This window comes from Pleurodeles waltl, chromosome 10, assembly GCF_031143425.1.
Source record: "Pleurodeles waltl isolate 20211129_DDA chromosome 10, aPleWal1.hap1.20221129, whole genome shotgun sequence".
In the NCBI taxonomy this organism is placed as follows: Eukaryota; Metazoa; Chordata; class Amphibia; order Caudata; family Salamandridae; genus Pleurodeles; species Pleurodeles waltl.
The window spans coordinates 328,197,023-328,223,990 of record NC_090449.1 but is presented as its reverse complement, the minus strand read 5'-3'; the positions used below and the strand labels follow the sequence as shown (position 1 = coordinate 328,223,990).

The following is a 26,968-nucleotide window of genomic DNA, read 5'->3' as shown; positions in this document are numbered from 1 at the left end:
AAGGGCCAGACTTACAAGGCCCTATCGCCACCGGCACATCATCTTTAGTGACGCCCCGGTGGCACTATGTACTGTGCTGTATTTACAAGACGCCGTTCAACCACGTTTTGTGGCTTAACACCACCTTGTAAATACGGCCCCTTCACACGCAGCCCTTTCCCTGGAAGGGGCGTGCAATGGGTGTTGCTCTGGGTGGGCCACTGCAACACCATAGCATTTTGATGCTGCTCCAGTTTTACGAGTTTTTGTAAATCTGTGGCAGCGCCAAAATCCAAGCGCCATACAATGGGTGTCGTTATAGTGGAGAAACGAGCAGAAATGTTTTCATTTCTCCTCATTTTTGCTCTTTCTATGTGTGCTGCACGAACATATCGCCACTGAAGATTTCTGTTGTGCAGGAAGGTGTGCCTTCCTGAACAAAAACAATTTCCCCCTCAACGCAGCCATCCTTGTACCATGGCGCAAGGATGGCTGCGTTGGCGCTCACAGCTAATTTAGAGCTGGCGCAGAGGGAAGCACAGGGGTGCGCTGTATTCTACTAAATACGGCGCTTCCCTGTATTTTGAAAATGACTGAGTGCGAGGCTGCCAAATTTGGCAGAGCGTCTCACTCAGTCATCCTCTTGTAATTATGGGCCAAAAGGTCTAAAGGATAGAGGCTTTTTATGTCATGTTCGATGACGACCATGGAAATGACTCTAGTCATATTGCAGAAGAGAGAACCATGTGCATTTTCTTGCCTTGCGATGTATTCGCCCACTCTCTGCCCTCAACCCTAGGAGCAGGGTCTGAGCAGTGGTGCTTCTGTGCCCTCGCTCGTTGGTGTCCGGGTCCAAATCCCCAACACACCCTTTTTAGCAGAAAACACACAAATTTTACTCAAAATACACAAAGCTTGAAGATTCCTCATTCCACTCAAAGCATTGTTGTGCAAAATATTTTTAGCCTCAGGAGAAAAAAAGGATCACCATGCCTTGGCTTCCTTCCTGCTTGCTTTCAGTGTGCTCTGTGTGATGCTTTCACAGGCTCTGGTTTCAGGCATTTAGGCATCAGATATTTGTCTCTACCCGCAGCTGTGACTTTTCAGTACATCTGAGTGTACGCTTGCTGGCTGACAACGCTGCAATTTTCACTCTTACTCCTCGCTTTGCGAGCAACTGCTGATCAAGTATAGAGGCAATCGGGCAAACATATGAGGGGAATTTTGCTCCTTCAGTCAAGCCCTCATGCTTGTTTCTGTAGTGTAGTGGTTATCACGTTCGCCTAACACGCGAAAGATCCCTGGTTCGAGACCGGGCAGAAACAATGGGCAGTGTTTGCTCCCTAAAAGCTTAGTCTCACTCAGGGATGGCCTTTAAAAACTTGTGACCTGCATAAAACTTGTATTACTATTGCAGGCCGGTAAAAAGTTATCTGCATCTTTGCGTAGTCGTGCATGTGCCTGGTTTCTTATTCTGTTTTTTACTTTTTTTTTTCTTGGCCATGTTATATTGTGGGGCCTTTAAACCTGTCACCTTGATAGGAACATTGCAAGCGGCAGCATCGACAAGTGCAGACTGAGGAGTCAGACCTAACCACAGACTCAGCTGTCAGGATGGCCGAGTGGTCTAAGGCGGCAGCCTCAAGAGAGCTTGATCTTCAGTTAAGCTAAGCATCCTGGTTTGCTCATGTAGTTGTGGGTTCAAATCCCACTTCTGATAGGTCTATTTTCTGCCCTTAAATCTTCCTCTGCTTGCACAGCCAGCTCCCCACAACACTATCTTTGCAAGCTGCTGTAGCATATGAAAAGAAATCCACCAACCCTCCGGCTGGGCCCTCAATCAGCATTCCATGTATTTCTGGAAGGGGCATCTCAGTCACGACTTCTGTTAGAGCTGCACCTTATCACTGTAACTACCATGCTGGTTTCTACTTAAGCAGTTGATTCCATCGTTTGAAGTGAGGCTCTCCTGCCACTTTTGGGCAGAGAAGGCAATGCCCCTGCAACAACAACAGGCAAACAAGCTCAACCTGGGTTTCCTGGTTAGGTGGGCGGAGCAGAATGGCAATGGTCCCTCCTTGTGACTTGAAATTAACATGAAGAAGACAGAGAGGCAGCTGGGAGTAGGCAGTACCTATGCACCCCTGAACACTGTCTTGCGATTTTCACCCAATTCCGAAATGAGTCGGGAGGAAAGGAGGTGATTTTCCTATCGAAGGCCATTCTGGGAATTCAGCCGCCCCGCGTCTCCCAGGTGAGTGTTTCAGGCCTGTGAGGCACTCATATAAATCTCGCCTGATTGAGCAAGTGTGCTTGAATACAAGAGGCGTGCTCCTCTGGCTCAGGCGCAAGAGATGGCAGGCCCTTCAGTGCTTCTGGTCTGGAAGTCTACGGTGCAAGGGCCCAGGTCCTGCGGAGGCGTACAACTACCAGAAAGGGTCTGCTTTTCTCATCAGCGCCACAGTTCAGTTTGCTAGCAGAGGGCTTCTTGACTACCTCTTGCCTTGCTAGAGGCAAAAAAAAAACCCTTGGCACAAAACATCAATTGCTATGGCACGCTTAGAAGGAGAGTCTCCAAGTGGCCCTGCTTTTTCTCAAAGACACTTCAGAAGATGTTTGAAAGGCTTTTGCAGCAGCAGGCTCGTTGGTCTAGGGGTATGATTCTCGCTTTGGGTGTGAGAGGTCCAGGGTTCAAATCCCGGACGAGCCCGTGCCTTCATAGGTTTGATCTGTTTTTAAACAGGAGTATTTCTGCTTTCCACTCTTGTAAGATGCCATGGTGGAATGCATTGCATGCTTTCTACTGGTGTCGAGGCAGTTCGGCATGATGAAGGTGTGCGCGATTTCTTTCTAACTGCTTTTTTGTGTTGGAGCAGCACTTCTCGTTGGAACATGAAATGCACAGTGCTTCTCCAAAGTAATTGCAGGGCTGGTTTTGAAATCACCTCTTGGAATGAAAGTGATCCCAGTTCCTTTCTTCCAAAGGAAGAGATCCTGTCAGAAAGGCTCAGCTTTGAGCGTCATGAATATTGTCCCTTAGTCCTTGCATTCCAGTCCAAAGCATAGCCACATAAAGAAAGCAGGTGTGTCTGTTTCCAGTGTAGTGGTTCCAGTCCAATGCATAGCCACATGAAGCAAGTAAGCAAGCATGTCTGTTTCTGTAGCGTAGTGGTTATCACGTTCACCTTACACGTGAAAGGTCCCTGGTTCGAGGCCAGGCAGAAACAGCAAGTTGCTGTGCTTTATCACATTATTTGCATTTACCACCTCACCTGACAGGTAAATTGAAATTAAAGAGGCTGTGTCTATCCCTCACCATCATGAGGTACTACGCTCCAAGGGCATCATTCTCAACTCACCAAGAGAAGACGATACACCTTACGGCAGTCAGTTGCTCCCTTTTTGAACTTTCCATTGAAGCCTGGGCCTACTGTGGTCAAGCCAGCCAAGGAAGGAAGGTATGAGAGCGAACATGGCTTTCCTACCTTCACCAAGAACATACACCTTGAGCAAAGAAAGGGCCAGACTTACAAGGCCCTATCGCCACCGGCACATCATCTTTAGTGACGCCCCGGTGGCACTATGTACTGTGCTGTATTTACAAGACGCCGTTCAACCACGTTTTGTGGCTTAACACCACCTTGTAAATACGGCCCCTTCACACGCATCCCTTTCCCTGGAAGGGGCGTGCAATGGGTGTTGCTCTGGGTGGGCCACTGCAACACCATAGCATTTTGATGCTGCTCCAGTTTTACGAGTTTTTGTAAATCTGTGGCAGCGCCAAAATCCAAGCGCCATACAATGGGTGTCGTTATAGTGGAGAAACGAGCAGAAATGTTTTCATTTCTCCTCATTTTTGCTCTTTCTATGTGTGCTGCACGAACATATCGCCACTGAAGATTTCTGTTGTGCAGGAAGGTGTGCCTTCCTGAACAAAAACAATTTCCCCCTCAAGACAGCCATCCTTGTACCATGGCGCAAGGATGGCTGCGTTGGCGCTCGGCAGCTAATTTAGAGCTGGCGCAGAGGGAAGCACAGGGGTGCGCTGTATTCTACTAAATACGGCGCTTCCCTGTATTTTGAAAATGACTGAGTGCGAGGCTGCCAAATTTGGCAGAGCGTCTCACTCAGTCATCCTCTTGTAATTATGGGCCAAAAGGTCTAAAGGATAGAGGCTTTTTATGTCATGTTCGATGACGACCATGGAAATGACTCTAGTCATATTGCAGAAGAGAGAACCATGTGCATTTTCTTGCCTTGCGATGTATTCGCCCACTCTCTGCCCTCAACCCTAGGAGCAGGGTCTGAGCAGTGGTGCTTCTGTGCCCTCGCTCGTTGGTGTCCGGGTCCAAATCCCCAACACACCCTTTTTAGCAGAAAACACACAAATTTTACTCAAAATACACAAAGCTTGAAGATTCCTCATTCCACTCAAAGCATTGTTGTGCAAAATATTTTTAGCCTCAGGAGAAAAAAAGGATCACCATGCCTTGGCTTCCTTCCTGCTTGCTTTCAGTGTGCTCTGTGTGATGCTTTCACAGGCTCTGGTTTCAGGCATTTAGGCATCAGATATTTGTCTCTACCCGCAGCTGTGACTTTTCAGTACATCTGAGTGTACGCTTGCTGGCTGACAACGCTGCAATTTTCACTCTTACTCCTCGCTTTTCGAGCAACTGCTGATCAAGTATAGAGGCAATCGGGCAAACATATGAGGGGAATTTTGCTCCTTCAGTCAAGCCCTCATGCTTGTTTCTGTAGTGTAGTGGTTATCACGTTCGCCTAACACGCGAAAGATCCCTGGTTCGAGACCGGGCAGAAACAATGGGCAGTGTCTGCTTTTGTGTTTGCTCCCTAAAAGCTTAGTCTCACTCAGGGATGGCCTTTAAAAACTTGTGACCTGCATAAAACTTGTATTACTATTGCAGGCCGGTAAAAAGTTATCTGCATCTTTGCGTAGTCGTGCATGTGCCTGGTTTCTTATTCTGTTTTTTACTTTTTTTTTTCTTGGCCATGTTATATTGTGGGGCCTTTAAACCTGTCACCTTGATAGGAACATTGCAAGCGGCAGCATCGACAAGTGCAGACTGAGGAGTCAGACCTAAACACAGACTCAGCTGTCAGGATGGCCGAGTGGTCTAAGGCGGCAGCCTCAAGAGAGCTTGATCTTCAGTTAAACTAAGCATCCTGGTTTGCTCATGTAGTTGTGGGTTCAAATCCCACTTCTGATAGGTCTATTTTCTGCCCTTATTTCTTCCTCTGCTTGTACAGCCAGCTCCCCACAACACTATCTTTGCAAGCTGCTGTAGCATATGAAAAGAAATCCACCAACCCTCCGGCTGGGCCCTCAATCAGCATTCCATGTATTTCTGGAAGGGGCATCTCAGTCACGACTTCTGTTAGAGCTGCACCTTATCACTGTAACTACCATGCTGGTTTCTACTTAAGCAGTTGATTCCATCGTTTGAAGTGAGGCTCTCCTGCCACTTTTGGGCAGAGAAGGCACTGCCCCTGCAACAACAACAGGCAGACAAGCTCAACCTGGGTTTCCTGGTTAGGTGGGCGGAGCAGAATGGCAATGGTCCCTCCTTGTGACTTGAAATTAACATGAAGAAGACAGAGAGGCAGCTGGGAGTAGGCAGTACCCATGCACCCCTGAACACTGTCTTGCGATTTTCACCCAATTCTGAAATGAGTCGGGAGGAAAGGAGGTGATTTTCCTATCGAAGGCCATTCTGGGAATTCAGCCACCCCGCGTCTCCCAGGTGAGTGTTTCAGGCCTGTGAGGCACTCATATACATCTCGCCTGATCGAGCACTGAGCGAGCAAGTGTGCTTGAATACAAGAGGCGTGCTCCTCTGGCTCAGGCGCAAGAGATGGCAGGCCCTTCAGTGCTTCTGGTCTGGAAGTCTACGGTGCAAAGGCCCAGGTCCTGCGGAGGCGTACAACTACCAGAAAGGGTCTGCTTTTCTCATCAGCGCCACAGTTCAGCTTGCTAGCAGAGGGCTTCTTGACTACCTCTTGCCTTGCTAGAGGCAAAAAAAAAACCCTTGGCACAAAACATCAATTGCTATGGCACGCTTAGAAGGAGAGTCTCCAAGTGGCCCTGCTTTTTCTCAAAGACACTTCAGAAGATGTTTGAAAGGCTTTTGCAGCAGAAGGCTCGTTGGTCTAGGGGTATGATTCTCGCTTTGGGTGTGAGAGGTCCCGGGTTCAAATCCCGGACGAGCCCGTGCCTTCATAGATTCGATCTGTTTATAAACAGGAGTATTTCTGCTTTCCACTCTTGTAAGATGCCATGGTGGAATGCATTGCATGCTTTCTACTGGTGTCGAGGCAGTTCGGCATGATGAAGGAGTGTGGGATTTCTTTCTAACTGCTTTTTTGTGTTGGAGCAGCACTTCTCGTTGGAACATGAAATGCACAGTGCTTCTCCAAAGTAATTGCAGGGCTGGTTTTGAAATCACCTCTTGGAATGAAAGTGATCCCAGTTCCTTTCTTCCAAAGGAAGAGATCCTGTCAGAAAGGCTCAGCTTTGAGCGTCATGAATATTGTCCCTTAGTCCTTGCATTCCAGTCCAAAGCATAGCCACATAAAGAAAGCAGGAGTGTCTGTTTCCAGTGTAGTGGTTCCAGTCCAATGCATAGCCACATGAAGCAAGTAAGCAAGCATGTCTGTTTCTGTAGTGTAGTCGTTATCATGTTTGCCTTACATGCGAAAGGTCCCTGGTTCGAGGCCAGGCAGAAACAGCAAGTTGCTGTGCTTTATCACATTATTTGCATTTACCACCTCACCTGACAGGTAAATTGAAATTAAAGAGGCTGTGTCTATCCCTCACCATCGTGAGGTACTACGCTCCAAGGGCATCGGTCTCAACTCACCAAGAGAAGACGATACACCTTACGGCAGTCAGTTGCTCCCTTTTTGACCTTTCCATTGAAGCCTGGGCCTACTGTGGTCAAGCCAGCCAAGGAAGGAAGGTATGAGAGCGAAAATGGCTTTCCTACCTTCACCAAGAACATACACCTTGAGAAAAGAATGGGCCAGACTTACAAGGCCCTATCGCCACCGGCACATCATCTTTAGTGACGCCCCGGTGGCACTATGTACTGTGCCGTATTTACAAGACGCCGTTCAACCACGTTTTGTGGCTTAACACCACCTTGTAAATACGGCCCCTTCACACGCAGCCCTTTCCCTGGAAGGGGCGTGCAATGGGTGTTGCTCTGGGTGGGCCACTGCAACACCATAGCATTTTGATGCTGCTCCAGTTTTACGAGTTTTTGTAAATCTGTGGCAGCGCCAAAATCCAAGCGCCATACAATGGGTGTCGTTATAGTGGAGAAACGAGCAGAAATGTTTTCATTTCTCCTCATTTTTGCTCTTTCTATGTGTGCTGCACGAACATATCGCCACTGAAGATTTCTGTTGTGCAGGAAGGTGTGCCTTCCTGAACAAAAACAATTTCCTCCTCAACGCAGCCATCCTTGTACCATGGCGCAAGGATGGCTGCGTTGGCGCTCGGCAGCTAATTTAGAGCTGGCGCAGAGGGAAGCACAGGGGTGCGCTGTATTCTACTAAATACGGCGCTTCCCTGCATTTTGAAAATGACTGAGTGCGAGGCTGCCAAATTTGGCAGAGCGTCTCACTCAGTCATCCTCTTGTAATTATGGGCCAAAAGGTCTAAAGGATAGAGGCTTTTTATGTCATGTTCGATGACGACCATGGAAATGACTCTAGTCATATTGCAGAAGAGAGAACCATGTGCATTTTCTTGCCTTGCAATGTATTCACCCACTCTCTGCCCTCAACCCTAGGAGCAGGGTCTGAGCAGTGGTGCTTCTGTGCCCTCGCTCGTTGGTGTCCGGGTCCAAATCCCCAACACACCCTTTTTAGCAGAAAACACACAAATTTTACTCAAAATACACAAAGCTTGAAGATTCCTCATTCCACTCAAAGCATTGTTGTGCAAAATATTTTTAGCCTCAGGAGAAAAAAAGGATCACCATGCCTTGGCTTCCTTCCTGCTTGCTTTCAGTGTGCTCTGTGTGCAGCTTTCACAGGCTCTGGTTTCAGGCATTTAGGCATCAGATATTTGTCTCTACCCGCAGCTGTTACTTTTCAGTACATCTGAGTGTACGCTTGCTGGCTGACAACGCTGCAATTTTCACACTTACTCCTCGCTTTGTGAGCAACTGCTGATCAAGTATAGAGGCAATCGGGCAAACATATGAGGGGAATTTTGCTCCTTCAGTCAAGCCCTCATGCTTGTTTCTGTAGTGTAGTGTTTATCATGTTCACCTATCAAGCGAAAGGTCCCTGGTTTGAGACTGGGCAGAAACAATGGGCAGTGTCTGCTTTTGTGTTTGCTCCCTAAAAGCTTAGTCTCACTCAGGAATGGCCTTTAAAAACTTGTGACCTGCATAAAACTTGTATTACTATTGCAGGCCGGTAAAAAGTTATCTGCATCGTTGCGTAGTCGTGCATGTGCCTGGTTTCTTATTCTGTTTTTTACTTTTTTTTTTCTTGGCCATGTTATATTGTGGGGCCTTTAAACCTGTCACCTTGATAGGAACATTGCAAGCGGCAGCATCGACAAGTGCAGACTGAGGAGTCAGACCTAAACACAGACTCAGCTGTCAGGATGGCCGAGTGGTCTAAGGCGGCAGCCTCAAGAGAGCTTGATCTTCAGTTAAGCTAAGCATCCTGGTTTGCTCATGTAGTTGTGGGTTCAAATCCCACTTCTGATAGGTCTATTTTCTGCCCTTAAATCTTCCTCTGCTTGCACAGCCAGCTCCCCACAACACTATCTTTGCAAGCTGCTGTAGCATATGAAAAGAAATCCACCAACCCTCCGGCTGGGCCCTCAATCAGCATTCCATGTATTTCTGGAAGGGGCATCTCAGTCACGACTTCTGTTAGAGCTGCACCTTATCACTGTAACTACCATGCTGGTTTCTACTTAAGCAGTTGATTCCATCGTTTGAAGTGAGGCTCTCCTGCCACTTTTGGGCAGAGAAGGCACTGCCCCTGCAACAACAACAGGCAGACAAGCTCAACCTGGGTTTCCTGGTTAGGTGGGCGTAGCAGAATGGCAATGGTCCCTCCTTGTGACTTGAAATTAACATGAAGAAGACAGAGAGGCAGCTGGGAGTAGGCAGTACCCATGCACCCCTGAACACTGTCTTGCGATTTTCACCCAATTCTGAAATGAGTCGGGAGGAAAGGAGGTGATTTTCCTATCGAAGGCCATTCTGGGAATTCAGCCACCCCGCGTCTCCCAGGTGAGTGTTTCAGGCCTGTGAGGCACTCATATAAATCTCGCCTGATCAAGCCTGATCGAGCACTGAGCGAGCAAGTGTGCTTGAATACAAGAGGCGTGCTCCTCTGGCTCAGGCGCAAGAGATGGCAGGCCCTTCAGTGCTTCTGGTCTGGAAGTCTACGGTGCAAGGTCCCAGGTCCTGGGGAGGCGTACAACTACCAGAAAGGGTCTGCTTTTCTCATCAGCGCCACAGTTCAGCTTGCTAGCAGAGGGCTTCTTGACTACCTCTTGCCTTGCTAGAGGCAAAAAAAAAACCCTTGGCACAAAACATCAATTGCTATGGCACGCTTAGAAGGAGAGTCTCCAAGTGGCCCTGCTTTTTCTCAAAGACACTTCAGAAGATGTTTGAAAGGCTTTTGCAGCAGCAGGCTCGTTGGTCTAGGGGTATGATTCTCGCTTTGGGTGTGAGAGGTCCCGGGTTCAAATCCTGGACGAGTCTGTGCCTTTATAGGTTCGATCTGTTTTTAAACAGGAGTATTTCTGCTTTCCACTCTTGTAAGATGCCATGGTGGAATGCATTGCATGCTTTCTACTGTTGTCGAGGCAGTTCGGCATGATGAAGGAGTTCGGGATTTCTTTCTAACTGCTTTTTTGTGTTGGAGCAGCACTTCTCGTTGGAACATGAAATGCACAGTGCTTCTCCAAAGTAATTGCAGGGCTGGTTTTGAAATCACCTCTTGGAATGAAAGTGATCCCAGTTCCTTTCTTCCAAAGGAAGAGATCCTGTCAGAAAGGCTCAGCTTTGAGCGTCATGAATATTGTCCCTTAGTCCTTGCATTCCAGTCCAAAGCATAGCCACATAAAGAAAGCAGGTGTGTCTGTTTCCAGTGTAGTGGTTCCAGTCCAATGCATAGCCACATGAAGCAAGTAAGCAAGCATGTCTGTTTCTGTAGTGTAGTGGTTATCACGTTCGCCTTACACGTGAAAGGTCCCTGGTTCGAGGCCAGGCAGAAACAGCAAGTTGCTGTGCTTTATCACATTATTTGCATTTACCACCTCACCTGACAGGTAAATTGAAATTAAAGAGGCTGTGTCTATCCCTCACCATCGTGAGGTACTACGCTCCAAGGGCATCGGTCTCAACTCACCAAGAGAAGACGATACACCTTACGGCAGTCAGTTGCTCCCTTTTTGACCTTTCCATTGAAGCCTGGGCCTACTGTGGTCAAGCCAGCCAAGGAAGGAAGGTATGAGAGCGAAAATGGCTTTCCTACCTTCACCAAGAACATACACCTTGAGCAAAGAAAGGGCCAGACTTACAAGGCCCTATCGCCACCGGCACATCATCTTTAGTGACGCCCCGGTGGCACTATGTACTGTGCCGTATTTACAAGACGCCGTTCAACCACGTTTTGTGGCTTAACACCACCTTGTAAATACGGCCCCTTCACACGCAGCCCGTTCCCTGGAAGGGGCGTGCAATGGGTGTTGCTCTGGGTGGGCCACTGCAACACCATAGCATTTTGATGCTGCTCCAGTTTTACGAGTTTTTGTAAATCTGTGGCAGCGCCAAAACCCAAGCGCCATACAATGGGTGTCGTTATAGTGGAGAAACGAGCAGAAATGTTTTCAATTCTCCTCATTTTTGCTCTTTCTATGTGTGCTGCACGAACATATCGCCAGTGAAGATTTCTGTTGTGCAGGAAGGTGTGCCTTCCTGAACAAAAACAATTTCCCCCTCAACGCAGCCATCCTTGTACCATGGCGCAAGGATGGCTGCGTTGGCGTTCGGCAGCTAATTTAGAGCTGGCGCAGAGGGAAGCACAGGGGTGCGCTGTATTCTACTAAATACGGCGCTTCCCTGCATTTTGAAAATGACTGAGTGCGAGGCTGCCAAATTTGGCAGAGCGTCTCACTCAGTCATCCTCTTGTAATTATGGGCCAAAAGGTCTAAAGGATAGAGGCTTTTTATGTCATGTTCGATGACGACCATGGAAATGACTCTAGTCATATTGCAGAAGAGAGAACCATGTGCATTTTCTTGCCTTGCGATGTATTCGCCCACTCTCTGCCCTCAACCCTAGGAGCAGGGTCTTAGCAGTGGTGCTTCTGTGCCCTCGCTCGTTGGTGTCCGGGTCCAAATCCCCAACACACCCTTTTTAGCAGAAAACACACAAATTTTGCTCAAAATACACAAAGCTTGAAGATTCCTCCTTCCACTCAAAGCATTGTTGTGCAAAATATTTTTAGCCTCAGGAGAAAAAAAGGATCACCATGCCTTGGCTTCCTTCCTGCTTGCTTTCAGTGTGCTCTGTGTGATGCTTTCACAGGCTCTGGTTTCAGGCATTTAGGCATCAGATATTTGTCTCTACCCGCAGCTGTTACTTTTCAGTACATCTGAGTGTACGCTTGCTGGCTGACAACGCTGCAATTTTCACACTTACTCCTCGCTTTGTGAGCAACTGCTGATCAAGTATAGAGGCAATCGGGCAAACATATGAGGGGAATTTTGCTCCTTCAGTCAAGCCCTCATGCTTGTTTCTGTAGTGTAGTGGTTATCATGTTCTCCTAACAAGCGAAAGGTCCCTGGTTTGAGACTGGGCAGAAACAATGGGCAGTGTCTGCTTTTGTGTTTGCTCCCTAAAAGCTTAGTCTCACTCAGGAATGGCCTTTAAAAACTTGTGACCTGCATAAAACTTGTATTACTATTGCAGGCCGCTAAAAAGTTATCTGCATCTTTGCGTAGTCGTGCATGTGCCTGGTTTCTTATTCTGTTTTTTACTTTTTTTTTTCTTGGCCATGTTATATTGTGGGGCCTTTAAACCTGTCACCTTGATAGGAACATTGCAAGCGGCAGCTTCGACAAGTGCAGACTGAAGAGTCAGACCTAAACACAGCCTCAGCTGTCAGGATGGCCGAGTGGTCTAAGGCGGCAGCCTCAAGAGAGCTTTATCTTCAGTTAAGCTAAGCATCCTGGTTTGCTCATGTAGTTGTGGGTTCAAATCCCACTTCTGATAGGTCTATTTTCTGCCCTTAAATCTTCCTCTGCTTGCACAGCCAGCTCCCCACAACACTATCTTTGCAAGCTGCTGTAGCATATGAAAAGAAATCCACCAACCCTCCGGCTGGGCCCTCAATCAGCATTCCATGTATTTCTGGAAGGGGCATCTCAGTCACGACTTCTGTTAGAGCTGCACCTTATCACTGTAACTACCATGCTGGTTTCTACTTAAGCAGTTGATTCCATCGTTTGAAGTGAGGCTCTCCTGCCACTTTTGGGCAGAGAAGGCACTGCCCCTGCAACAACAACAGGCAGACAAGCTCAACCTGGGTTTCCTGGTTAGGTGGGCGGAGCAGAATGGCAATGGTCCCTCCTTGTGACTTGAAATTAACATGAAGAAGACAGAGAGGCAGCTGGGAGTAGGCAGCACCCATGCACCCCTGAACACTGTCTTGCGATTTTCACCCAATTCTGAAATGAGTCGGGAGGAAAGGAGGTGATTTTCCTATCGAAGGCCATTCTGGGAATTCAGCCACCCCGCGTCTCCCAGGTGAGTGTTTCAGGCCTGTGAGGCACTCATATTGATCGAGCACTGAGCGAGCAAGTGTGCTTGAATACAAGAGGCGTGCTCCTCTGGCTCAGGCGCAAGAGATGGCAGGCCCTTCAGTGCTTCTGGTCTGGAAGTCTACGGTGCAAGGGCCCAGGTCCTGCGGAGGCGTACAACTACCAGAAAGGGTCTGCTTTTCTCATCAGCGCCACAGTTCAGCTTGCTAGCAGAGGGCTTCTTGACTACCTCTTGCCTTGCTAGAGGCAAAAAAAAAACCCTTGGCACAAAACATCAATTGCTATGGCACGCTTAGAAGGAGAGTCTCCAAGTGGCCCTGCTTTTTCTCAAAGACACTTCAGAAGATGTTTGAAAGGCTTTTGCAGCAGAAGGCTCGTTGGTCTAGGGGTATGATTCTCGCTTTGGGTGTGAGAGGTCCCGGGTTCAAATCCCGGACGAGCCCGTGCCTTCATAGATTCGATCTGTTTATAAACAGGAGTATTTCTGCTTTCCACTCTTGTAAGATGCCATGGTGGAATGCATTGCATGCTTTCTACTGGTGTCGAGACAGTTCGGCATGATGAAGGAGTGTGGGATTTCTTTCTAACTGCTTTTTTGTGTTTGAGCAGCACTTCTCGTTGGAACATGAAATGCACAGTGCTTCTCCAAAGTAATTGCAGGGCTGGTTTTGAAATCACCTCTTGGAATGAAAGTGATCCCAGTTCCTTTCTTCCAAAGGAAGAGATCCTGTCAGAAAGGCTCAGCTTTGAGCGTCATGAATATTGTCCCTTAGTCCTTGCATTCCAGTCCAAAGCATAGCCACATAAAGAAAGCAGGTGTGTCTGTTTCCAGTGTAGTGGTTCCAGTCCAATGCATAGCCACATGAAGCAAGTAAGCAAGCATGTCTGTTTCTGTAGTGTAGTCGTTTTCATGTTTGCCTTACATGCGAAAGGTCCCTGGTTCGAGGCCTGGCAGAAACAGCAAGTTGCTGTGCTTTATCACATTATTTGCATTTACCACCTCACCTGACAGGTAAATTGAAATTAAAGAGGCTGTGTCTGTCCCTCACCATCGTGAGGTACTACGCTCCAAGGGCATCAGTCTCAACTCACCAAGAGAAGACGATACACCTTACGGCAGTCAGTTGCTCCCTTTTTGACCTTTCCATTGAAGCCTGGGCCTACTGTGGTCAAGCCAGCCAAGGAAGGAAGGTATGAGAGCGAAAATGGCTTTCCTACCTTCACCAAGAACATACACCTTGAGAAAAGAAAGGGCCAGACTTACAAGGCCCTATCGCCACCAGCACATCATCTTTAGTGACGCCCCGGTGGCACTATGTACTGTGCCGTATTTACAAGACGCCGTTCAACCACGTTTTGTGGCTTAACACCACCTTGTAAATACGGCCCCTTCACACGCAGCCCTTTCCCTGGAAGGGGCGTGCAATGGGTGTTGCTCTGGGTGGGCCACTGCAACACCATAGCATTTTGATGCTGCTCCAGTTTTACGAGTTTTTGTAAATCTGTGGCAGCGCCAAAATCCAAGCGCCATACAATGGGTGTCGTTATAGTGGAGAAACGAGCAGAAATGTTTTCATTTCTCCTCATTTTTGCTCTTTCTATGTGTGCTGCACGAACATATCGCCACTGAAGATTTCTGTTGTGCAGGAAGGTGTGCCTTCCTGAACAAAAACAATTTCCCCCTCAACGCAGCCATCCTTGTACCATGGCGCAAGGATGGCTGCGTTGGCGCTCGGCAGCTAATTTAGAGCTGGCGCAGAGGGAAGCACAGGGGTGCGCTGTATTCTACTAAATACGGCGCTTCCCTGTATTTTGAAAATGACTGAGTGCGAGGCTGCCAAATTTGGCAGAGCGTCTCACTCAGTCATCCTCTTGTAATTATGGGCCAAAAGGTCTAAAGGATAGAGGCTTTTTATGTCATGTTCGATGACGACCATGGAAATGACTCTAGTCATATTGCAGAAGAGAGAACCATGTGCATTTTCTTGCCTTGCGATGTATTCGCCCACTCTCTGCCCTCAACCCTAGGAGCAGGGTCTGAGCAGTGGTGCTTCTGTGCCCTCGCTCGTTGGTGTCCGGGTCCAAATCCCCAACACACCCTTTTTAGCAGAAAACACACAAATTTTACTCAAAATACACAAAGCTTGAAGATTCCTCATTCCACTCAAAGCATTGTTGTGCAAAATATTTTTAGCCTCAGGAGAAAAAAAGGATCACCATGCCTTGGCTTCCTTCCTGCTTGCTTTCAGTGTGCTCTGTGTGATGCTTTCACAGGCTCTGGTTTCAGGCATTTAGGCATCAGATATTTGTCTCTACCCGCAGCTGTGACTTTTCAGTACATCTGAGTGTACGCTTGCTGGCTGACAACGCTGCAATTTTCACTCTTACTCCTCGCTTTTCGAGCAACTGCTGATCAAGTATAGAGGCAATCGGGCAAACATATGAGGGGAATTTTGCTCCTTCAGTCAAGCCCTCATGCTTGTTTCTGTAGTGTAGTGGTTATCACGTTCGCCTAACACGCGAAAGATCCCTGGTTCGAGACCGGGCAGAAACAATGGGCAGTGTCTGCTTTTGTGTTTGCTCCCTAAAAGCTTAGTCTCACTCAGGGATGGCCTTTAAAAACTTGTGACCTGCATAAAACTTGTATTACTATTGCAGGCCGGTAAAAAGTTATCTGCATCTTTGCGTAGTCGTGCATGTGCCTGGTTTCTTATTCTGTTTTTTACTTTTTTTTTTCTTGGCCATGTTATATTGTGGGGCCTTTAAACCTGTCACCTTGATAGGAACATTGCAAGCGGCAGCATCGACAAGTGCAGACTGAGGAGTCAGACCTAAACACAGACTCAGCTGTCAGGATGGCCGAGTGGTCTAAGGCGGCAGCCTCAAGAGAGCTTGATCTTCAGTTAAACTAAGCATCCTGGTTTGCTCATGTAGTTGTGGGTTCAAATCCCACTTCTGATAGGTCTATTTTCTGCCCTTATTTCTTCCTCTGCTTGTACAGCCAGCTCCCCACAACACTATCTTTGCAAGCTGCTGTAGCATATGAAAAGAAATCCACCAACCCTCCGGCTGGGCCCTCAATCAGCATTCCATGTATTTCTGGAAGGGGCATCTCAGTCACGACTTCTGTTAGAGCTGCACCTTATCACTGTAACTACCATGCTGGTTTCTACTTAAGCAGTTGATTCCATCGTTTGAAGTGAGGCTCTCCTGCCACTTTTGGGCAGAGAAGGCACTGCCCCTGCAACAACAACAGGCAGACAAGCTCAACCTGGGTTTCCTGGTTAGGTGGGCGGAGCAGAATGGCAATGGTCCCTCCTTGTGACTTGAAATTAACATGAAGAAGACAGAGAGGCAGCTGGGAGTAGGCAGTACCCATGCACCCCTGAACACTGTCTTGCGATTTTCACCCAATTCTGAAATGAGTCGGGAGGAAAGGAGGTGATTTTCCTATCGAAGGCCATTCTGGGAATTCAGCCACCCCGCGTCTCCCAGGTGAGTGTTTCAGGCCTGTGAGGCACTCATATAAATCTCGCCTGATCGAGCACTGAGCGAGCAAGTGTGCTTGAATACAAGAGGCGTGCTCCTCTGGCTCAGGCGCAAGAGATGGCAGGCCCTTCAGTGCTTCTGGTCTGGAAGTCTACGGTGCAAAGGCCCAGGTCCTGCGGAGGCGTACAACTACCAGAAAGGGTCTGCTTTTCTCATCAGCGCCACAGTTCAGCTTGCTAGCAGAGGGCTTCTTGACTACCTCTTGCCTTGCTAGAGGCAAAAAAAAAACCCTTGGCACAAAACATCAATTGCTATGGCACGCTTAGAAGGAGAGTCTCCAAGTGGCCCTGCTTTTTCTCAAAGACACTTCAGAAGATGTTTGAAAGGCTTTTGCAGCAGAAGGCTCGTTGGTCTAGGGGTTTGATTCTCGCTTTGGGTGTGAGAGGTCCCGGGTTCAAATCCCGGACGAGCCCGTGCCTTCATAGATTCGATCTGTTTATAAACAGGAGTATTTCTGCTTTCCACTCTTGTAAGATGCCATGGTGGAATGCATTGCATGCTTTCTACTGGTGTCGAGGCAGTTCGGCATGATGAAGGAGTGTGGGATTTCTTTCTAACTGCTTTTTTGTGTTGGAGCAGCACTTCTCGTTGGAACATGAAATGCACAGTGCTTCTCCAAAGTAATTGCAGGGCTGGTTTTGAAATCACCTCTTGGAATGAAAGTGATCCCAGTTCCTTTCTTCCAAAGGAAGAGATCCTGTCAGAAAGGCTCAGCTTTGAGCGTCATGAATATTGTCCCTTAGTCCTTGCATTCCAGTCCAAAGCATAGCCACATAAAGAAAGCAGGTGTGTCTGTTTCCAGTGTAGTGGTTCCAGTCCAATGCATAGCCACATGAAGCAAGTAAGCAAGCATGTCTGTTTCTGTAGTGTAGTCGTTATCATGTTTGCCTTACATGCGAAAGGTCCCTGGTTCGAGGCCAGGCAGAAACAGCAAGTTGCTGTGCTTTATCACATTATTTGCATTTACCACCTCACCTGACAGGTAAATTGAAATTAAAGAGGCTGTGTCTATCCCTCACCATCGTGAGGTACTACGCTCCAAGGGCATCGGTCTCAACTCACCAAGAGAAGACGATACACCTTACGGCAATCAGTTGCTCCCTTTTTGACCTTTCCATTGAAGCCTGGGCCTACTGTGGTCAAGCCAGCCAAGGAAGGAAGGTATGAGAGCGAAAATGGCTTTCCTACCTTCACCAAGAACATACACCTTGAGAAAAGAATGGGCCAGACTTACAAGGCCCTATCGCCACCGGCACATCATCTTTAGTGACGCCCCGGTGGCACTATGTACTGTGCCGTATTTACAAGACGCCGTTCAACCACGTTTTGTGGCTTAACACCACCTTGTAAATACGGCCCCTTCACACGCAGCCCTTTCCCTGGAAGGGGCGTGCAATGGGTGTTGCTCTGGGTGGGCCACTGCAACACCATAGCATTTTGATGCTGCTCCAGTTTTACGAGTTTTTGTAAATCTGTGGCAGCGCCAAAATCCAAGCGCCATACAATGGGTGTCGTTATAGTGGAGAAACGAGCAGAAATGTTTTCATTTCTCCTCATTTTTGCTCTTTCTATGTGTGCTGCACGAACATATCGCCACTGAAGATTTCTGTTGTGCAGGAAGGTGTGCCTTCCTGAACAAAAACAATTTCCTCCTCAACGCAGCCATCCTTGTACCATGGCGCAAGGATGGCTGCGTTGGCGCTCGGCAGCTAATTTAGAGCTGGCGCAGAGGGAAGCACAGGGGTGCGCTGTATTCTACTAAATACGGCGCTTCCCTGCATTTTGAAAATGACTGAGTGCGAGGCTGCCAAATTTGGCAGAGCGTCTCACTCAGTCATCCTCTTGTAATTATGGGCCAAAAGGTCTAAAGGATAGAGGCTTTTTATGTCATGTTCGATGACGACCATGGAAATGACTCTAGTCATATTGCAGAAGAGAGAACAATGTGCATTTTCTTGCCTTGCAATGTATTCACCCACTCTCTGCCCTCAACCCTAGGAGCAGGGTCTGAGCAGTGGTGCTTCTGTGCCCTCGCTCGTTGGTGTCCGGGTCCAAATCCCCAACACACCCTTTTTAGCAGAAAACACACAAATTTTACTCAAAATACACAAAGCTTGAAGATTCCTCATTCCACTCAAAGCATTGTTGTGCAAAATATTTTTAGCCTCAGGAGAAAAAAAGGATCACCATGCCTTGGCTTCCTTCCTGCTTGCTTTCAGTGTGCTCTGTGTGCAGCTTTCACAGGCTCTGGTTTCAGGCATTTAGGCATCAGATATTTGTCTCTACCCGCAGCTGTTACTTTTCAGTACATCTGAGTGTACGCTTGCTGGCTGACAACGCTGCAATTTTCACACTTACTCCTCGCTTTGTGAGCAACTGCTGATCAAGTATAGAGGCAATCGGGCAAACATATGAGGGGAATTTTGCTCCTTCAGTCAAGCCCTCATGCTTGTTTCTGTAGTGTAGTGTTTATCATGTTCACCTATCAAGCGAAAGGTCCCTGGTTTGAGACTGGGCAGAAACAATGGGCAGTGTCTGCTTTTGTGTTTGCTCCCTAAAAGCTTAGTCTCACTCAGGAATGGCCTTTAAAAACTTGTGACCTGCATAAAACTTGTATTACTATTGCAGGCCGGTAAAAAGTTATCTGCATCGTTGCGTAGTCGTGCATGTGCCTGGTTTCTTATTCTGTTTTTTACTTTTTTTTTTCTTGGCCATGTTATATTGTGGGGCCTTTAAACCTGTCACCTTGATAGGAACATTGCAAGCGGCAGCATCGACAAGTGCAGACTGAGGAGTCAGACCTAAACACAGACTCAGCTGTCAGGATGGCCGAGTGGTCTAAGGCGGCAGCCTCAAGAGAGCTTGATCTTCAGTTAAGCTAAGCATCCTGGTTTGCTCATGTAGTTGTGGGTTCAAATCCCACTTCTGATAGGTCTATTTTCTGCCCTTAAATCTTCCTCTGCTTGCACAGCCAGCTCCCCACAACACTATCTTTGCAAGCTGCTGTAGCATATGAAAAGAAATCCACCAACCCTCCGGCTGGGCCCTCAATCAGCATTCCATGTATTTCTGGAAGGGGCATCTCAGTCACGACTTCTGTTAGAGCTGCACCTTATCACTGTAACTACCATGCTGGTTTCTACTTAAGCAGTTGATTCCATCGTTTGAAGTGAGGCTCTCCTGCCACTTTTGGGCAGAGAAGGCACTGCCCCTGCAACAACAACAGGCAGACAAGCTCAACCTGGGTTTCCTGGTTAGGTGGGCGTAGCAGAATGGCAATGGTCCCTCCTTGTGACTTGAAATTAACATGAAGAAGACAGAGAGGCAGCTGGGAGTAGGCAGTACCCATGCACCCCTGAACACTGTCTTGCGATTTTCACCCAATTCTGAAATGAGTCGGGAGGAAAGGAGGTGATTTTCCTATCGAAGGCCATTCTGGGAATTCAGCCACCCCGCGTCTCCCAGGTGAGTGTTTCAGGCCTGTGAGGCACTCATATAAATCTCGCCTGATCAAGCCTGATCGAGCACTGAGCGAGCAAGTGTGCTTGAATACAAGAGGCGTGCTCCTCTGGCTCAGGCGCAAGAGATGGCAGGCCCTTCAGTGCTTCTGGTCTGGAAGTCTACGGTGCAAGGTCCCAGGTCCTGGGGAGGCGTACAACTACCAGAAAGGGTCTGCTTTTCTCATCAGCGCCACAGTTCAGCTTGCTAGCAGAGGGCTTCTTGACTACCTCTTGCCTTGCTAGAGGCAAAAAAAAAACCCTTGGCACAAAACATCAATTGCTATGGCACGCTTAGAAGGAGAGTCTCCAAGTGGCCCTGCTTTTTCTCAAAGACACTTCAGAAGATGTTTGAAAGGCTTTTGCAGCAGCAGGCTCGTTGGTCTAGGGGTATGATTCTCGCTTTGGGTGTGAGAGGTCCCGGGTTCAAATCCCGGACGAGTCTGTGCCTTTATAGGTTCGATCTGTTTTTAAACAGGAGTATTTCTGCTTTCCACTCTTGTAAGATGCCATGGTGGAATGCATTGCATGCTTTCTACTGTTGTCGAGGCAGTTCGGCATGATGAAGGAGTTCGGGATTTCTTTCTAACTGCTTTTTTGTGTTGGAGCAGCACTTCTCGTTGGAACATGAAATGCACAGTGCTTCTCCAAAGTAATTGCAGGGCTGGTTTTGAAATCACCTCTTGGAATGAAAGTGATCCCAGTTCCTTTCTTCCAAAGGAAGAGATCCTGTCAGAAAGGCTCAGCTTTGAGCGTCATGAATATTGTCCCTTAGTCCTTGCATTCCAGTCCAAAGCATAGCCACATAAAGAAAGCAGGTGTGTCTGTTTCCAGTGTAGTGGTTCCAGTCCAATGCATAGCCACATGAAGCAAGTAAGCAAGCATGTCTGTTTCTGTAGTGTAGTGGTTATCACGTTCGCCTTACACGTGAAAGGTCCCTGGTTCGAGGCCAGGCAGAAACAGCAAGTTGCTGTGCTTTATCACATTATTTGCATTTACCACTTCACCTGACAGGTAAATTGAAATTAAAGAGGCTGTGTCTATCCCTCACCATCGTGAGGTACCACGCTCCAAGGGCATCGGTCTCAACTCACCAAGAGAAGACGATACACCTTACGGCAGTCAGTTGCTCCCTTTTTGACCTTTACATTGAAGCCTGGGCCTACTGTGGTCAAGCCAGCCAAGGAAGGAAGGTATGAGAGCGAAAATGGCTTTCCTACCTTCACCAAGAACATACACCTTGAGCAAAGAAAGGGCCAGACTTACAAGGCCCTATCGCCACCGGCACATCATCTTTAGTGACGCCCCGGTGGCACTATGTACTGTGCCGTATTTACAAGACGCCGTTCAACCACGTTTTGTGGCTTAACACCACCTTGTAAATACGGCCCCTTCACACGCAGCCCGTTCCCTGGAAGGGGCGTGCAATGGGTGTTGCTCTGGGTGGGCCACTGCAACACCATAGCATTTTGATGCTGCTCCAGTTTTACGAGTTTTTGTAAATCTGTGGCAGCGCCAAAACCCAAGCGCCATACAATGGGTGTCGTTATAGTGGAGAAACGAGCAGAAATGTTTTCAATTCTCCTCATTTTTGCTCTTTCTATGTGTGCTGCACGAACATATCGCCAGTGAAGATTTCTGTTGTGCAGGAAGGTGTGCCTTCCTGAACAAAAACAATTTCCCCCTCAACGCAGCCATCCTTGTACCATGGCGCAAGGATGGCTGCGTTGGCGTTCGGCAGCTAATTTAGAGCTGGCGCAGAGGGAAGCACAGGGGTGCGCTGTATTCTACTAAATACGGCGCTTCCCTGCATTTTGAAAATGACTGAGTGCGAGGCTGCCAAATTTGGCAGAGCGTCTCACTCAGTCATCCTCTTGTAATTATGGGCCAAAAGGTCTAAAGGATAGAGGCTTTTTATGTCATGTTCGATGACGACCATGGAAATGACTCTAGTCATATTGCAGAAGAGAGAACCATGTGCATTTTCTTGCCTTGCGATGTATTCGCCCACTCTCTGCCCTCAACCCTAGGAGCAGGGTCTTAGCAGTGGTGCTTCTGTGCCCTCGCTCGTTGGTGTCCGGGTCCAAATCCCCAACACACCCTTTTTAGCAGAAAACACACAAATTTTGCTCAAAATACACAAAGCTTGAAGATTCCTCCTTCCACTCAAAGCATTGTTGTGCAAAATATTTTTAGCCTCAGGAGAAAAAAAGGATCACCATGCCTTGGCTTCCTTCCTGCTTGCTTTCAGTGTGCTCTGTGTGATGCTTTCACAGGCTCTGGTTTCAGGCATTTAGGCATCAGATATTTGTCTCTACCCGCAGCTGTTACTTTTCAGTACATCTGAGTGTACGCTTGCTGGCTGACAACGCTGCAATTTTCACACTTACTCCTCGCTTTGTGAGCAACTGCTGATCAAGTATAGAGGCAATCGGGCAAACATATGAGGGGAATTTTGCTCCTTCAGTCAAGCCCTCATGCTTGTTTCTGTAGTGTAGTGGTTATCATGTTCTCCTAACAAGCGAAAGGTCCCTGGTTTGAGACTGGGCAGAAACAATGGGCAGTGTCTGCTTTTGTGTTTGCTCCCTAAAAGCTTAGTCTCACTCAGGAATGGCCTTTAAAAACTTGTGACCTGCATAAAACTTGTATTACTATTGCAGGCCGCTAAAAAGTTATCTGCATCTTTGCGTAGTCGTGCATGTGCCTGGTTTCTTATTCTGTTTTTTACTTTTTTTTTTCTTGGCCATGTTATATTGTGGGGCCTTTAAACCTGTCACCTTGATAGGAACATTGCAAGCGGCAGCTTCGACAAGTGCAGACTGAAGAGTCAGACCTAAACACAGCCTCAGCTGTCAGGATGGCCGAGTGGTCTAAGGCGGCAGCCTCAAGAGAGCTTTATCTTCAGTTAAGCTAAGCATCCTGGTTTGCTCATGTAGTTGTGGGTTCAAATCCCACTTCTGATAGGTCTATTTTCTGCCCTTAAATCTTCCTCTGCTTGCACAGCCAGCTCCCCACAACACTATCTTTGCAAGCTGCTGTAGCATATGAAAAGAAATCCACCAACCCTCCGGCTGGGCCCTCAATCAGCATTCCATGTATTTCTGGAAGGGGCATCTCAGTCACGACTTCTGTTAGAGCTGCACCTTATCACTGTAACTACCATGCTGGTTTCTACTTAAGCAGTTGATTCCATCGTTTGAAGTGAGGCTCTCCTGCCACTTTTGGGCAGAGAAGGCACTGCCCCTGCAACAACAACAGGCAGACAAGCTCAACCTGGGTTTCCTGGTTAGGTGGGCGGAGCAGAATGGCAATGGTCCCTCCTTGTGACTTGAAATTAACATGAAGAAGACAGAGAGGCAGCTGGGAGTAGGCAGCACCCATGCACCCCTGAACACTGTCTTGCGATTTTCACCCAATTCTGAAATGAGTCGGGAGGAAAGGAGGTGATTTTCCTATCGAAGGCCATTCTGGGAATTCAGCCACCCCGCGTCTCCCAGGTGAGTGTTTCAGGCCTGTGAGGCACTCATATTGATCGAGCACTGAGCGAGCAAGTGTGCTTGAATACAAGAGGCGTGCTCCTCTGGCTCAGGCGCAAGAGATGGCAGGCCCTTCAGTGCTTCTGGTCTGGAAGTCTACGGTGCAAGGGCCCAGGTCCTGCGGAGGCGTACAACTACCAGAAAGGGTCTGCTTTTCTCATCAGCGCCACAGTTCAGCTTGCTAGCAGAGGGCTTCTTGACTACCTCTTGCCTTGCTAGAGGCAAAAAAAAAACCCTTGGCACAAAACATCAATTGCTATGGCACGCTTAGAAGGAGAGTCTCCAAGTGGCCCTGCTTTTTCTCAAAGACACTTCAGAAGATGTTTGAAAGGCTTTTGCAGCAGAAGGCTCGTTGGTCTAGGGGTATGATTCTCGCTTTGGGTGTGAGAGGTCCCGGGTTCAAATCCCGGACGAGCCCGTGCCTTCATAGATTCGATCTGTTTATAAACAGGAGTATTTCTGCTTTCCACTCTTGTAAGATGCCATGGTGGAATGCATTGCATGCTTTCTACTGGTGTCGAGGCAGTTCGGCATGATGAAGGAGTGTGGGATTTCTTTCTAACTGCTTTTTTGTGTTTGAGCAGCACTTCTCGTTGGAACATGAAATGCACAGTGCTTCTCCAAAGTAATTGCAGGGCTGGTTTTGAAATCACCTCTTGGAATGAAAGTGATCCCAGTTCCTTTCTTCCAAAGGAAGAGATCCTGTCAGAAAGGCTCAGCTTTGAGCGTCATGAATATTGTCCCTTAGTCCTTGCATTCCAGTCCAAAGCATAGCCACATAAAGAAAGCAGGTGTGTCTGTTTCCAGTGTAGTGGTTCCAGTCCAATGCATAGCCACATGAAGCAAGTAAGCAAGCATGTCTGTTTCTGTAGTGTAGTCGTTTTCATGTTTGCCTTACATGCGAAAGGTCCCTGGTTCGAGGCCTGGCAGAAACAGCAAGTTGCTGTGCTTTATCACATTATTTGCATTTACCACCTCACCTGACAGGTAAATTGAAATTAAAGAGGCTGTGTCTGTCCCTCACCATCGTGAGGTACTACGCTCCAAGGGCATCGGTCTCAACTCACCAAGAGAAGACGATACACCTTACGGCAGTCAGTTGCTCCCTTTTTGACCTTTCCATTGAAGCCTGGTCCTACTGTGGTCAAGCCAGCCAAGGAAGGAAGGTATGAGAGCGAAAATGGCTTTCCTACCTTCACCAAGAACATACACCTTGAGAAAAGAAAGGGCCAGACTTACAAGGCCCTATCGCCACCAGCACATCATCTTTAGTGACGCCCCGGTGGCACTATGTACTGTGCCGTATTTACAAGACGCCGTTCAACCACGTTTTGTGGCTTAACACCACCTTGTAAATACGGCCCCTTCACACGCAGCCCTTTCCCTGGAAGGGGCGTGCAATGGGTGTTGCTCTGGGTGGGCCACTGCAACACCATAGCATTTTGATGCTGCTCCAGTTTTACGAGTTTTTGTAAATCTGTGGCAGCGCCAAAATCCAAGCGCCATACAATGGGTGTCGTTATAGTGGAGAAACGAGCAGAAATGTTTTCATTTCTCCTCATTTTTGCTCTTTCTATGTGTGCTGCACGAACATATCGCCACTGAAGATTTCTGTTGTGCAGGAAGGTGTGCCTTCCTGAACAAAAACAATTTCCCCCTCAACGCAGCCATCCTTGTACCATGGCGCAAGGATGGCTGCGTTGGCGCTCGGCAGCTAATTTAGAGCTGGCGCAGAGGGAAGCACAGGGGTGCGCTGTATTCTACTAAATACGGCGCTTCCCTGCATTTTGAAAATGACTGAGTGCGAGGCTGCCAAATTTGGCAGAGCGTCTCACTCAGTCATCCTCTTGTAATTATGGGCCAAAAGGTCTAAAGGATAGAGGCTTTTTATGTCATGTTCGATGACGACCATGGAAATGACTCTAGTCATATTGCAGAAGAGAGAACCATGTGCATTTTCTTGCCTTGCGATGTATTCACCCACTCTCTGCCCTCAACCCTAGGAGCAGGGTCTGAGCAGTGGTGCTTCTGTGCCCTCGCTCGTTGGTGTCCGGGTCCAAATCCCCAACACACCCTTTTTAGCAGAAAACACACAAATTTTACTCAAAATACACAAAGCTTGAAGATTCCTCATTCCACTCAAAGCATTGTTGTGCAAAATATTTTTAGCCTCAGGAGAAAAAAAGGATCACCATGCCTTGGCTTCCTTCCTGCTTGCTTTCAGTGTGCTCTGTGTGATGCTTTCACAGGCTCTGGTTTCAGGCATTTAGGCATCAGATATTTGTCTCTACCCGCAGCTGTTACTTTTCAGTACATCTGAGTGTACGCTTGCTGGCTGACAATGCTGCAATTTTCACACTTACTCCTCGCTTTGTGAGCAACTGCTGATCAAGTATAGAGGCAATCGGGCAAACATATGAGGGGAATTTTGCTCCTTCAGTCAAGCCCTCATGCTTGTTTCTGTAGTGTAGTGGTTATCATGTTCGCCTAACAAGCGAAAGGTCCCTGGTTTGAGACTGGGCAGAAACAATGGGCAGTGTCTGCTTTTGTGTTTGCTCCCTAAAAGCTTAGTCTCACTCAGGAATGGCCTTTAAAAACTTGTGACCTCCATAAAACTTGTATTACTATTGCAGGCCGCTAAAAAGTTATCTGCATCTTTGCGTAGTCGTGCATGTGCCTGGTTTCTTATTCTGTTTTTTACTTTTTTTTTTCTTGGCCATGTTATATTGTGGGGCCTTTAAACCTGTCACCTTGATAGGAACATTGCAAGCGGCAGCATCGACAAGTGCAGACTGAGGAGTCAGACCTAAACACAGACTCAGCTGTCAGGATGGCCGAGTGGTCTAAGGCGGCAGCCTCAAGAGAGCTTGATCTTCAGTTAAGCTAAGCATCCTGGTTTGCTCATGTAGTTGTGGGTTCAAATCCCACTTCTGATAGGTCTATTTTCTGCCCTTAAATCTTCCTCTGCTTGCACAGCCAGCTCCCCACAACACTATCTTTGCAAGCTGCTGTAGCATATGAAAAGAAATCCACCAACCCTCCGGCTGGGCCCTCAATCAGCATTCCATGTATTTCTGGAAGGGGTATCTCAGTCACGACTTCTGTTAGAGCTGCACCTTATCACTGTAACTACCATGCTGGTTTCTACTTAAGCAGTTGATTCCATCGTTTGAAGTGAGGCTCTCCTGCCACTTTTGGGCAGAGAAGGCACTGCCCCTGCAACAACAACAGGCAGACAAGCTCAACCTGGGTTTCCTGGTTAGGTGGGCGGAGCAGAATGGCAATGGTCCCTCCTTGTGACTTGAAATTAACATGAAGAAGACAGAGAGGCAGCTGGGAGTAGGCAGTACCCATGCACCCCTGAACACTGTCTTGCGATTTTCACCCAATTCTGAAATGAGTCGGGAGGAAAGGAGGTGATTTTCCTATCGAAGGCCATTCTGGGAATTCAGCCACCCCGCGTCTCCCAGGTGAGTGTTTCAGGCCTGTGAGGCACTCATATAAATCTCGCCTCATCTCGCCTGATCGAGCACTGAGCGAGCAAGTGTGCTTGAATACAAGAGGCGTGCTTCTCTGGCTCAGG

The 26,968-nt window shown here is 47.9% G+C and overlaps 12 non-coding genes across 12 annotated transcripts; all 12 read left to right on the top strand.

Annotated features, from left to right (window-relative positions):
* Positions 1–1,231: 1,231 nt before the first annotated feature.
* On the top strand, positions 1,232–1,304 carry TRNAV-AAC (transfer RNA valine (anticodon AAC)). The gene has a single exon. It is a non-coding gene; the product is annotated as a tRNA-Val (tRNA).
* A 1,313-nt stretch (positions 1,305–2,617) lies between these two features.
* Positions 2,618–2,689, top strand: TRNAP-UGG (transfer RNA proline (anticodon UGG)). Its single transcript has one exon. It is a non-coding gene; the product is annotated as a tRNA-Pro (tRNA).
* A 2,038-nt stretch (positions 2,690–4,727) lies between these two features.
* On the top strand, positions 4,728–4,800 carry TRNAV-AAC (transfer RNA valine (anticodon AAC)). Its single transcript has one exon. It is a non-coding gene; the product is annotated as a tRNA-Val (tRNA).
* Positions 4,801–6,136: 1,336 nt separating this feature from the next.
* On the top strand, positions 6,137–6,208 carry TRNAP-UGG (transfer RNA proline (anticodon UGG)). The gene has a single exon. It is a non-coding gene; the product is annotated as a tRNA-Pro (tRNA).
* A 3,457-nt stretch (positions 6,209–9,665) lies between these two features.
* Positions 9,666–9,737, top strand: TRNAP-UGG (transfer RNA proline (anticodon UGG)). The gene has a single exon. It is a non-coding gene; the product is annotated as a tRNA-Pro (tRNA).
* Positions 9,738–10,181: 444 nt separating this feature from the next.
* Positions 10,182–10,254, top strand: TRNAV-UAC (transfer RNA valine (anticodon UAC)). The gene has a single exon. It is a non-coding gene; the product is annotated as a tRNA-Val (tRNA).
* A 2,920-nt stretch (positions 10,255–13,174) lies between these two features.
* Positions 13,175–13,246, top strand: TRNAP-UGG (transfer RNA proline (anticodon UGG)). The gene has a single exon. It is a non-coding gene; the product is annotated as a tRNA-Pro (tRNA).
* A 2,038-nt stretch (positions 13,247–15,284) lies between these two features.
* On the top strand, positions 15,285–15,357 carry TRNAV-AAC (transfer RNA valine (anticodon AAC)). The gene has a single exon. It is a non-coding gene; the product is annotated as a tRNA-Val (tRNA).
* A 1,336-nt stretch (positions 15,358–16,693) lies between these two features.
* TRNAP-UGG (transfer RNA proline (anticodon UGG)) lies at positions 16,694–16,765 on the top strand. The gene has a single exon. It is a non-coding gene; the product is annotated as a tRNA-Pro (tRNA).
* A 3,457-nt stretch (positions 16,766–20,222) lies between these two features.
* TRNAP-UGG (transfer RNA proline (anticodon UGG)) lies at positions 20,223–20,294 on the top strand. Its single transcript has one exon. It is a non-coding gene; the product is annotated as a tRNA-Pro (tRNA).
* A 444-nt stretch (positions 20,295–20,738) lies between these two features.
* TRNAV-UAC (transfer RNA valine (anticodon UAC)) lies at positions 20,739–20,811 on the top strand. The gene has a single exon. It is a non-coding gene; the product is annotated as a tRNA-Val (tRNA).
* A 2,920-nt stretch (positions 20,812–23,731) lies between these two features.
* On the top strand, positions 23,732–23,803 carry TRNAP-UGG (transfer RNA proline (anticodon UGG)). The gene has a single exon. It is a non-coding gene; the product is annotated as a tRNA-Pro (tRNA).
* Positions 23,804–26,968: the final 3,165 nt, after the last annotated feature.